The sequence below is a fragment of the Oryctolagus cuniculus genome, chromosome 8, assembly GCF_051225735.1.
Source record: "Oryctolagus cuniculus isolate XC-2025 breed Fujian yellow rabbit chromosome 8, ASM5122573v1, whole genome shotgun sequence".
Classification (NCBI taxonomy): Eukaryota; Metazoa; Chordata; class Mammalia; order Lagomorpha; family Leporidae; genus Oryctolagus; species Oryctolagus cuniculus.
The window spans coordinates 39,754,339-39,766,696 of NC_142874.1; the positions used below are offsets into that span (position 1 = coordinate 39,754,339).

The 12,358-nt window shown below is 46.1% G+C and overlaps 1 protein-coding gene across 9 annotated transcripts in view; it reads left to right on the forward strand.

Annotated features, from left to right (window-relative positions):
- The window catches only part of LOC127483248 (uncharacterized), a 99,074-nt gene that overhangs the window by 34,633 nt on the left and 52,083 nt on the right, over positions 1-12,358 (forward strand). For 2 of the 9 annotated variants that reach the window (XR_016211848.1, XR_016211847.1), the window contains 2 exons: positions 500-654; positions 2,739-2,947. The exons of the other annotated variants lie outside the window; for them this stretch is intronic. The gene's annotated coding sequence lies outside the window, so the exon portion shown is untranslated. Of the gene's footprint in view, positions 1-499; positions 655-2,738; positions 2,948-12,358 lie in introns of those variants that run through there. 9 annotated transcript variants of the gene reach the window in all.

The window sequence follows — 12,358 nt, forward strand, 5'->3', positions numbered from 1 at the left end:
TGCGTTTCCTGAGAGGTTGCTGGAAGAAAGTGGCCCTCCTGTGTCTCAAAGTCTCCTCTGTAATGCCGGCCATGTTTCTCTTGATGTCAACTCAAGAATGCCCTTAGTCTTTCTTAGGAAACAGGTCTGTTTTCTACAATGAGCTGAGCGTTTTGCCACTTTCTGAACTCCCTCTATGCCTCAGTTGCCCGGAAATTTTTTTTAATGACAAGATTTATATTTTGGCATTCTTCCACATCCATTGTTGTAGGGCTTCTGGGTTTTCTCTTCCTACCATTGGGTAATCTTCTATACCCCGATTTTGATGAGTTTTTTACTATTTATTTGATAATTTTTTCCCCTAAAGTGGAACAGTAAATACATTAAACTCTTAATGGTTGGTAATGGAAGAAAAATAAGGCAGTGCTTTTTAAACTTTGACTTATTTTAAAATGTGTACTCATTATTTGAAAGGCAGAGAGAAACAGAGAGCTCTCTCATCTGCTGGTTCACTCCCCAGATGGTTACTACAGCTGGAGCTGGGCCGGGCTGGAGCCGGGCATCAGGAGCTCAATCCAGGTCTCCCACATGGGTGGAAAGGACCCAACAGCCTGAGCCAACACTGTTGCTTCTCTACATCTGCATTAGCAGGAAACTGGAGTCAGGAGCCCGGAGGTAGGTATTGCATCCAGGTTCTCTGATACGGGCAACTTAACCACGAGGCTGAATGCTCACACCATGTGTGGGGAGCAACTCGGACTATACTGTTACTGGAATTAAGACTTATTCTATGCATCTGCTCTCCCACAATGTGGCGCTGGGAGAGGAGCGTACAGCTTCTACACAGCTGCCTCCAGTTCAACCAATAAGCAGCAGGACCTGCTTCTGATTGGAGGAGAGCAGCGTACTCGGCGTGTGGGTAGCAGAGTTGGGATTGGTGGAAGAGGACTATAAAGGAGGAGAGAGACAACATGCACCAGGAACATCTAAGGGGAACATCTATCTGAAGGAACACCTGTGCAGCCCCCGAGAGAGCCGGCCGGCGGTGTGCCGCTCCCCCGCGGAAGTGGGGAAAGTGGCCAGGGGGAACCGCCCTTCCATGGAGGTGGAAGGGATGGTAGCCAACCCGGGAAGAACCAGCAGGAAACCCGGGGAGGGCCGAGCAGACGAAAGAACAGCGCAGGGTCCTGTGTCGTTCCTCCGCGAAGAGGGGGAGTGACACCATGTACATTTGTTTCCATATGGGCTTCTTTACTTTCAGCAGGGCTTTGAGTATTAGAATAGACTACACCGTGTTGCAGTGAACCTGAAATCCTGTGGTTTGTGACAGTAAGGATGGGTCCTGTCTGATGTTCTTGTTAGGGCAGCTCTTTGAGTCAGCTCTACTCAAAAAGGTGAGCCCTTCTGTGCCATGAAGTCAGGATAGAGACAGAGAGAGAGGATGGAGAAGAGGAAGGAAGGAAGGAAGGAAGGAAGGAAGGAAGGAAGAGACGTTTTATAGAAGGGTCTTGAAAAGGCGTGGTGCCAAGTCTGCCTGCACTCACTGCCTGCACTCACACAGGGAAGCTGAGGAATGATACAGTTGTGCACCCTGGCAGGAGAGGAGGCCTGGAAGTGAGGGCCCCTGGCATGTCATCAATGGGAAAAGCAGGTCTGTGTGTGCGCTCAATCTGTCGGCTTCAGCTAGAATAACTTGGTATGCTTTTTTTTTTTTTTTTTTGACAGGCAGAGTTAGACAGTGAGAGAGAGAGACAGAGAGAAAGGCCTTCCTTCCGTTGGTTCACCCCCCAAATGGCCGCCATGGCTAGCGCGCTGCGCCAATCCTAAGCCAGGAGCCAGGTGCTTCTCCTGGTCTCCCATGGGGTGCAGGGCCCAAGCACTTGGGCCATCCTCCACTGCACTCCCGGGCCACAGCAGAGAGCTGGACTGGAAGAGGGGCAACCAGGACAGAATCCGGCAACCCAGCTGGGACTAGAACCCGGTGTGCCAGCACCACAGGTGGAGGATTAGCAAAGTGAGCCGTGGTGCCGGCCTCCTTGGTATGCTTTTATCAGATTTTTTTCTCCCAGTGGGAACCAGAGGATGAAATCTGCTAAGTGGAGTTCACTGGATGTTCTGGATTTCCAGATCTCCTAGGCTGAAAACAAATATGGCATAATGATTTCTTTTACAGTGTGCTTTTTGAAAAATGTAATGCATATTCACCATGGAAAATTTCAAATAGCATTAATCATGATCAGGTTCATGTATCACAGGAAACAATGCTAACATTTTGGTGTGTTCCCTTTTATCTGCTCCACTATCTATATGTTTATTCTGCTTCACTATCCTATTAAGTGGTCATATCCTTATTTTTACTAAAGCATTTTCTTATTCCCTTATCATGGAATATTTATGTCATTCCAGTGGTTTGCTCTGATAAACATTGTTGCTATAAACTCCTAAAAACCTACTTTTTTTTTTTTTTACTTTTCTGCACTTAGAATTTTTCCTTAGCAATGGAATTACTGAAAAGAATCAAAACTTTTAAAGGCTGCTATTTTACAAATTGCTCTGAGAAACGAACTTTCAATCTTTTCTCCATAACAGTGGATGCCATTTTCCCTAATTTTGTACTTGAAAAGTGTTAATTTCATCGAAGCTTTAAGTGTATGTGTGTGTGTGTGTGTGTGTGTGTGTGTGTGTGTGTCTCTGTGTCAGGGCTGGCGCTGTGATGTAGTGGGTTAAGCCACAGCTTGCAGTGCCAACATCCTATATAGGCACCAGTTTGAGTCCCAGCTGCTCCACTTCCAATCTGATGCCCTGGGAAAGCAGTGGAAGGTGGCCAAGTTCTTGGGCCTCTGCACCCACTTGGGAGACCTGGAGGAAGCTCCTGGTTCCTGGCTTCAAATCCATGCAGCTCCTGCTGTTGTGGCCATCTGCAGAGTGAACCAGCAGATGCAAGGCCTCTCTCTCTCCCCCGCCACCCGTGGCTCTGCCTTTCAAATTAATAAATAAATAAGTCTTTAAAAAATTATGTGTTTGAGAATATTTCTGCCTTTGTGTAACAAATTCTATTTCCTCTCTTCATATTGTTTGCTCATATAACTTTCACATTTTTCCTACTGAAAATCATCACTTTTTGAAATGAACTCTTCAAATGTTTAACCTAGTAAGAGCTCTTTGGCCAGCTAATTTTATCAGAGTAGAGAGTCGCATAAAAACACAGGACTGGATTTCACTTGACCGTGTACAGATGAGTGCCCCCCTCCCCCACCCCAGCAATGGAGGAATTCATCATGAGCTCAACTTAGAAATCACGGGTCCCTCTTTCTCTTGAAAACATTTATAGACAAGAACTGTCCTAGAAAGTTTGTTTTACAGTTTTGTTGGGGTTAGAGGAGGGAGCAGAGAGAGTAGCGTATTAGGAGGCAGTGAAGCAAGATTTAGAACCGAGAGACAAACACAGTGCTGGCGGTGCAAGTGCACAGCTGGCAGAGAAGCAATGGTGCATCTTGAAAATGATGGGGGTGCTGGGAGGTGGGTGGTGGGACTGCTTGTGATGGGTCAGACCTTGGGATTTTCGGGAAAACAGTTAAAAAGAGGGAACTGAAGAGCCTACAGTAGCAGGAGCCACACACGGGGCACATTTTTATCCCTAAGGAAAGCGAAGCCTTGTCACTCTTGTACTCCTGTGTTTAAGCTGTGTCCTGATGCTCTTTTGAGCATAAGCCTTGCTAGGAGGTGGGGGCAAAGGTAGCTCTGAGACAGAAGAGGCGGAGCCTCGTTTCCCTGGTGAGAGGAGCTAGTGCATCCCACACAATGGATTGGGGACCACCAGGCCTGGAAGACTGCCAAAGAAGGCTGTGACCCGCATGGAGTGGCTTCTGGGTGGGCAGGCTGCCTGAGGTGCCCCCGTGGCCACTGTTGTCTCAGCAGCCTCCATGGAGCGCCTCCATTTTGAAGAGAAAGCTGTGGAAATATCCCAAGCAAAAGATACCCTTGATTGACTGTGTCTAGGTTCAGAGCAAAAGTTCACATAGTATATTGCCCAATGATACAGAAAGAGCCCAAAAAAATGACAACAGGGATTAAGCATCAAGCCAGATCTTGTGTGCGTGTCATTTCTTGTGTGCCCATTTCTGGGTGATGCAAAATAGCACATGACTGGTGGCTTTGGTTTTAAATTGTATTCATTTCTCTGAGGAAGAATTTCTTACTTGAGGAGCATTCATTTTTTACTTGATAAGTAAGCCCTGGTGTTGAGGATTCCAATAGCACTAAACAGCACTCTGGCCTCAGAATCAGCCCTTAAGGCATTCAGATCTGGCTAAAAAGCCCATGAGAGTTTCTCAGGCATGGAAAGCCAAGACACTGTGGAAAAAAAAATGACCTAAATGAAAGATCTCTGTGAGTGAGATCCCAGTGGAAAGAACAGGCCATCAAAGTAGGAGGTACCTTTCTCTGAAGGGAGGAGAGAACTTCCACTTTGACTATGACCTTGTCTAAAAAAGGTTGGAGTTTGTGAACTCAAGGGGCTTCCATAGCCTTGGCAGCTCATGACAAAAGCCTTGGGTGATCACTGACGTCAGAAGTGAGAGTGTCAATTTGTAAAGTCAACACCAGGAGTCACTGTGCACTTACTCCCCATGTAGGATCTCTGTCCTTAATGTGTTGTATTATGAGAATTAATGGTAAAACTATTATTCAAACAGTACTTTATACCTTGTGTGTCTGTGTGGTTGCAATCTGTTGAAATCTTTACTTAGTATAGAGTTGATCTTCTGTATAAAAAGATAATTGAAAATGAATCTTGGCTGGCGCCGCAGCTCACTAGGCTAATCCTCCACCTAGCGGTTCTGGCACACTGGGTTCTAGTCCTGGTCGGGGCGCTGGATTCTGTCCCAGTTGCCCCTCTTCCAGGCCAGCTCTCTGCTGTGGCCCAGGAAGGCAGTGGAGGATGGCCCAAGTGCTTGGGCCCTGCACCCCATGGGAGACCAGGAGAAGCACCCGGCTCCTGGCTTTGGATCAGCGCTGTGCGCCGGCCGCAGTGCGCCAGCCGTGGCGGCCATTGGAGGGTGAACCAACGGCAAAAGGAAGACCTTTCTCTCTGTCTCTCTCTCTCTCACTGTCCACTCTGCCTGTCAAAAAAAAAAAAAAAAAAAGAATCTTAATGAAGAATGGGATGGGAGAGGGAGTAAGAGATGGGATGGTTTGCGGGTGGGAGGGTGATTCTGGGGGGTGGGGGGGAAGCTGCTATAATCCAAAAGTTGTACTTTTGAAATTTATATTTATTAAATAAGTTTAAAAAAATGGATGATTGACCCTATCAACTAGATCTTATGCAGGTGATTCTTGGCTTCAATGTGGGAGAACAAAGGTTGGCTTTTTTTCAACTAATTTACTGATTTTTAATTTCTGGAGAGCTCTTGGAGCAATCAGAACTATTATCGGCTAGAATAGGCTTGGCAAAGAAAAGTGTTTGACTAGATTTCGAGTAAGGGAGATTATATTAAATATAGCCATGGTGGGTTTCATTCTCATTCTTTGCTAAGTCTGTATGCAATAAATTGTAGGTATGCACTAGATGGTATTTTGTCATGGAGCAGAGAAAGTCCTGGCTAGTGTACATTAAAATTGCAGGAAACGTTGCTTTTAAATGATTATCACTCATCCTAGTAACTTGTATTCAGTAAACTTACATGCACATTCAGAAAGGTGATATCCTATTGTCCTGATTCCAGCTGATATCCCAGGGCTGAGAACAAAGCACCAAGTGCCCCCTATGTTTCAGAGAGGGGCTTAATGACATCCCTGCTGACATTATGAACAGGAGAGCAGAGCCAATCAAAATGATCAATGCTGTCACCCACCTGCAGGCTGTCCAGTAGGGTTAGACTTTGAAAGAGGGATTGGAAAGATGTAAACAGTTAAACGGAAAGAGTTGTGTCAGCTAGGAGGCACCCCGTGTGTGACCGTGTGTGTGCATGCATGCGTACAGGCACAGGGTGCATGTGCATATATGGGGCTGAGTGGTAGCACTTTAAGAGAGCTGCTCTTAGAGATTGGTGTGCCTTTCAAAGGAGAGGGGAGGTTACCATTTCACATCCCTTCTGGATGTTCGCTGAGTCCTGGGGTTCATCAGCCCCCATGGTGCACTGGCATGGATGCCTGGGAGAAAATTCTCAGAAATTGCCTGGAACTAGGCAAAGAATAGCAGCAGCAAGTCCTGGATGCTCACTGCAAAGAAGGGCAGGGATGTGAACTTCCCAGCGGCCAACTGGACATGAAAGAGTGAACTCAAGCTTGAGTTGTTCTTATAGGACCTGTGTGAGTTCCCAAAACCCCTTAAGAAAGAGTCCAAGTCTCATCTACAACTAAAGTTTAGGTCTATCCTGATGTCTGACTGTCTCTAACAGTTTCCTTCTCTGTGCCCTGGAAACCTAGGGCAGGGAAGGTGGGGAGCAGGATTACTGGAGGAGAGTCAGCATGAATGAACAAGGAGTAGGAAAGGCTGGCTTAGGCCAAGCGTAGGACCTGATGTCAGGAAGACATGGGAAATCCATGACAGACAAGGGTAGACTGCCTTCTCCACCTGTGTGCTCTGAGAGAGGGCTGTGTGGGAGGAAGAAGCAAGATAATGGTGCCTCAAGATCTCAGCCCTACAGCTCTGGGTGCCCTTCACTCTTCTAAACAAGGAGGACGTGGGAAGAGAAGCTGCGTCCCTTATCAGCTGAACACAGGTGATGGCTACAGCGAGCAGATGAAGGTCAATTTGAGTGTGACCGCCCCTAAGGAATCTGTGTCTTTAGAATGTCATTGTGTTACTCGTTAGATAGCATGGTGGGATAGCAATCAGAATGCGCTTCGAGGCTTCTGTGGCCTTTTCAAAAGCATTGCCCAGATTATTATCTGTTAAAGACTGTAAAATTCCTGAAGAAGTTAACATGGAGCAAGTGTCTGGGTGAGTAGGAAAAGGCCAAGAAGTCCACCCCAGAGGTGTTGCCTCACTTGCTTCTCTTTAGCAGGAAGGGGCTCTGAAAGTGACATTTCCTCGTGGAAGCCTTGAAATGGCACAACAGCTGGTTTTATTGGAAAAAAAAGGGGCACCAGTGCATAGCAGAGACCAATCCCTTTCCATCAGATGGATTTCCCGGATGACCACAGGGTCAACGTGCCGTCTTCGATCTGTGCACTCGCTGATTGGACCCCAAAGAGAAACATGAAATGCTTTCTTTGTTCCGGGGAATTTCGGTGGCCGCATACCCCGTGACCCTCTAACCTCCCAATCCCTTTCCTCTGTGTACCCTCGCTCCTCTTGCCTTGTTTTGTTGAGGGATTTTCTTTTATCTCCTGATTCTGCTTCATTTGGCCAGCTCGCTGTGGGTCCCTGGCACCTGGGAACGTCTGAATGTGGCCTTTGTGTTTGCTGAGCCGCACTGTGCCCAGCCAGGCAGAGATGATGGGTGAGCTTTGCTCCCGCTTCATAACTGCAAATTGCTCAGCCATTTGTCACTTAATCCGCATCAGCCTTTTGTCTGCAGCAGCATCATTGCCCTTCATTTTCCAGTTGAAGAGGCAACGATATGACTTGTTCAAGGGCACAGGTTGAGTGGGGAATCTGCCCGCTCAGGCCATGGGAGACTTGGGGGTGAACACAATGGAAGTGAGGCTGAAATGGGGTGAGTGGGTTGAACCAGAGCGGGTTGAGGTTTGCAGACTTTTGAAGAAATCCTGACGCCCTACACTGAAGGTGTGAAAGGTGGACTGGCTCAAGACCCGTAGGAGGAATCGCGTACAAACAGGAGCTTATAAACGCAGATTATATGTGTCTGGTAGCACTTAATGGAGAACTTTAGGACTAGTGGCATCGCTGGTAATTTTAGCTGGTCTCTCTGGGCAGCAAGAAGTCTGTGAAAGAGCCCCCTGTCCAGTGGCTCTTGGCGACAGCAGCTGCCTGTCGGAAAGGTGTCTTCTCCGTTTTGGGGCTGCATTCTGGCTCCCTCCTTTGGAAGGCACCCTTGTTTGGTGCCTCACTGAGACAATCCAGGTCAGCAGGCTTTCAGGCTTCCTCCTCTTCTTCCTTTCCAGCTGCCTGAGCTGTCGTGTTGTTAAACCTACCTCTTCTCCTGTTTGAGAAAAACTGACCTGTCTTGCCTTCTGGGGACCCTCTCCCCATAACCCCCCTCTCCTCCCCTTACTGCATTTGACCAACCTTTTTAATGGTCTCTCACTCCATCCAGTACCCCTTTCCCTCTGACATCAAAGTTTCCCCATGGACTCCATCTAAGTGCCCGCCCATGGCCACGTCAACAGTGCTTCTGAATGTTGGCTCCATTGGATGCAATTACTCCTGCCAGCTCCCTGAACATTGTTCTTTTTCTTTCCTATGGGCACTGTTTGAGCCACGGGACTCTAACCACCTCGACTTTCTTCCCTCCCACCTTCCTCTCCCTGGGGTCTTGCTTCTTACATCAGTGCTAAGGAGGCTGCCCTCACTCTCCTAGTGTGTTTGATCTGCAATTGAACAAACTTAGGGATTTTTCCCGTTTTCCATTGTGATGATTTTCTGCAACATGTGCTGTGGCAGGTTACCCTGAGCTCTGGAGTCTCTTTTGCACTGGGTCCAGTATCCCAGGCTGTCCCTTTCTGGGTCTGGGCAATCCCCGTCTATTTCACAGTCCACTTGAGCACATCTGAAGGTGCTTTCTTATCTTCTTTATGCCCCTCCGAGAAGTCACTCGTGGCCCCACATACAGTTAGGACAGGAGGACCCCCAAGTTTCTGCTTCTACCTTGAAATACTCTACTGTGCTCAATTCCTGATTCCAGACCAAACAGATGACAGGACAGCAGCTGAAGTAAAATGCATGTAACACAGACTTCATCGTATGCCAGCCAATGCCTGCTTCTTCCTCCTGAGCCCCCGTTTTTGTTATTTATGCCAGCAAGTGCTAAGTCCTAGGCCCTCTTTGCTCTCTCTTTGTCTTCGTCTCCTGCCCTCCAGTTAAGTCCTGTCACTTCCTCCATCATAGTGTGTCTGGGATCTGTCCTCTGTCCTCTCCCTGCCTTGGCCCTGAGCAGTGCCTCTGCCCTTTGCCTTCCAGGCTTGCCCTCTCTGGCTCCCTCTCCCCAGGCTCTGCCCTCCGGTCCACGCGGCACTTTCTCTAGATGAATTGCACACTGCAACAGGACAGTTCCTTTGACCACGTCGCTTTCTGGCTCAGCAACGGTCACTGGTTCCTTACTGCTTCTGATATCAGCTCCAGACTTGACTGTTCTCAAGCCCTGTGCTGTTGCACTCTGCCCCATACTTCCAGTCTGATCTTTCCCTTGGTGCCTTGCGAGAACCTGCTTTATTCAAATTTAACATCCCTGAAATGTTCCCACTTCTTTTTCACACCCTTGCTTAGATTAGATTATTTCTTCTTCCTCTGACACCTGTATCTGTTTTCTACCCTGGTGCTTCGAAATTCCCTGTTGCTCATGGCCCCCTGTATGTGCTACCTAACTCAAAAGATCAATTGAGATGAAGTGGAGGAATGGACCTCTTGGTGCACCAATAGCTATTACACGTGCCTGCTCAACCTTTCATCTGTGGTCAGGTGCTGTGTGTGATTGGATGTCCCTCCCCTGTCCCCACCATCCACGTGTGTGATTGGATGTCACACTTTGTGTGTGAGTAGCTGTTCCTCCATTGCCCCATGTCCCTCTTCCACGTGTTCTCGGAGCAGCGCTTCTCAGCCTCTGCTGCACAGCAGAACCCACTAGGGAGCTGTTAAAAAATACCAGTGCCTGGGCTGCATCCCAGACCAATTAAATACAAATCTCTGGGGCTGTGTCCCAGTTATTAGTATTTTTTAAAGCTCGTCAAGTGATTCCTGTGTGCAGCCAAGGATTTATGTCTACTAATATGTGACATTTTTGCAGATTGCTTTTAGTGGAACTACTTTTTTTTCTCTGTCCAACTTTAATCCTTGTGGAATTCTTTTTTTTTTTTTATGTCTGAGGCCTCTGTGATGTCTAGCACTGTTTCTATACTAAGTTGAAATTCAAAGAAAATACTTTTTAGTGAATTTAAGAATGGCAAACATAAAAACAGTCCATTTTTAGAGGAAAGATACGGATTGGCTTAGTAGTTATCCCACACTTAATATGGATATTGAGAGTCCCGTGTGTGTTAGCTAACTTTTTCCAAGTACTTGGTATAATCCACCAGTATTCAAGTGGTTTACATGACATATAGGTAATTATTAACAACTTTCCAATGAGGTTGTATCTAAGAAACACTATTTGGCAATTAACCCTGTCATATAGAACTCAGACACCTTGGTTGAATACCCGTTCTACCTCATAAATTGTTAATCAAGATTAAATGAATAAAAGTTCCAGAGGAAGAAAAAGCACTCAAAAGCATAGTTAGCATATTATTTGTAACGAAGCCTCACTTTTTGAAAGAACTGAAGCTTAAAGAACTCCCATGTGATGCAGTCTCTCTTCCCTGTGCACATCGAATATAAAAGTCAGAGGGAAAACTAGCATTATCTTGGGTGTGTCTGCTTCTTCCCATACATCACATTTCTGACAATCATTTCTGGATCGTGCAGAGTTTATTTTAGTCTGTGGGAAGGGGAGTGAACTTACATTCATTTGTACCTGGATTGTTGCCACACTCGGGTGAATTGGTGCCTTATATAAAAAGAAGGAAGACTCCTGAACAAGTTCACTTTTGTGATTCAGAGAAGCACCTGATAGCTCGTGGAAGGGAATTTAGTGGCCTGGGTTCTGTAGCCATACAGATTCATGTCCAAGATTTGACGTGTGTTACCAGCTGGGTTGAACTTGGGTGAGGTGCACGGCCTCTCAGTTTTCACGTCCTCAGCTGTATCCGTGTCATATGAGGGTACTTCAAAAGCTCACAGAAACATGGGAGTGAAAGATAGGTTTATCTGGGTGCAAAGCTTTCAAGTTTTACCTAGTTTTTTTCATAATACACATTTCATTGAACTCTTTGAGGATCTCTTGTATATTTAAGGCAGCCGACAGTAGGATCTGAAGAAAGTCCCTTTTTCCTTACAGCACCATGGATAGCAGTGATTTTTTTTTTTTCATGACCTAAGTAGACTTCCTCTTAGCATTTTAAGGGCATGGTATTTTATTGCTATGTTTGGAGACGGAAATATGCTGTTTCATTTTGGGTCTGAGAGTTGTTCATTCTTCTTAGAACCATAAAATGATTTTTTTTAATTCATAGAATGTTTGCATTCCTTTGCAATGTCTTGGCCATTTCTACTCACTACATATAACTTAAGGCAAGCAGGAGAAATGCAGTGGTATAACATAGCTACCTGTATAAGCAGAGTGTTAGCACAATACACTCTGCACTTACTTTGCATCTGAGGAATTCATGTTGTCACTGGAAAATAATTTCTAAATGGATTCTCACTTGTAGAAGTTTCTGGAAAACACAGATCGAAGAGACTTCATTCTTCGAGCTTCTTTTTAATCCACTGCCTCGTACTTAAGATGGCTTGAACTAATCACAGTGGTCTTTTATAAACCACAACCAGGAGTTCACCCTCTTTGCAGTTACAAGTCCTATACGGTGAGTCAACTATTTTAGAAGTCTTTAAAAATGCCTGACATTTCTTTAAAACAACTGGCAAATAGTTCCCTCCCGCCTACCCCCTCCATATTTCCTTTCCCTGTCCACAACAGTGCAGTTTGCACAGTACTATTTTCAGTCTTCTGTGTTTTTCCTTACTTAAATGAATGTTTTTAAGGATGAGACTGGGTACTTTGCTGCCCCACTCAAAGAGTTTACAAGGCCATGTGGAACAGAGCTGGACTGCACATAAAGTTGATGTCACAGCCTACTTACATTGAAGTAAAAATAAGCTCACGGGCTGGAGGGCAAAGCCTCCTTTTTATGCGCCTCCTGCTAAAATCCAGCTAGAAATCTAGAGGGAAAGCCATCTGAGCCGGTCTAAGTGGACTCAGCGCATTTCATGCTCCAGACCTGGTTTGTTTATTACCTGTGGGGCTTAGGCAGAGACTAGATAATGTGCAATCAGGAATGACCAAGTGAATCTCTAACACAAAGTTGTGAAGGTGTTAGCCTATCTGGGTACCTTGCCCGGGTAGCCTGAGTCTTTCAAAAAATGATTTTTTAAAAAGAGATAAAATATTCTCTTTGCCCCATTTTCAGTTCTCTGAGTTTCTGCACCCTGTGGAGCACTTCCAACTCCTGAGTAACTCATTAGGTGTTTTACTGTTTTCGTTCCTAGCTTCCTCCGTTCCACAGCTATGCCTCCCCAGTGGAATACCACATCTTCGGGTTTCCGGTACTTGGAATTTTGCTTCCCAGTTCCAGAGCTATGGAGCCAATTTGCATTCCAACC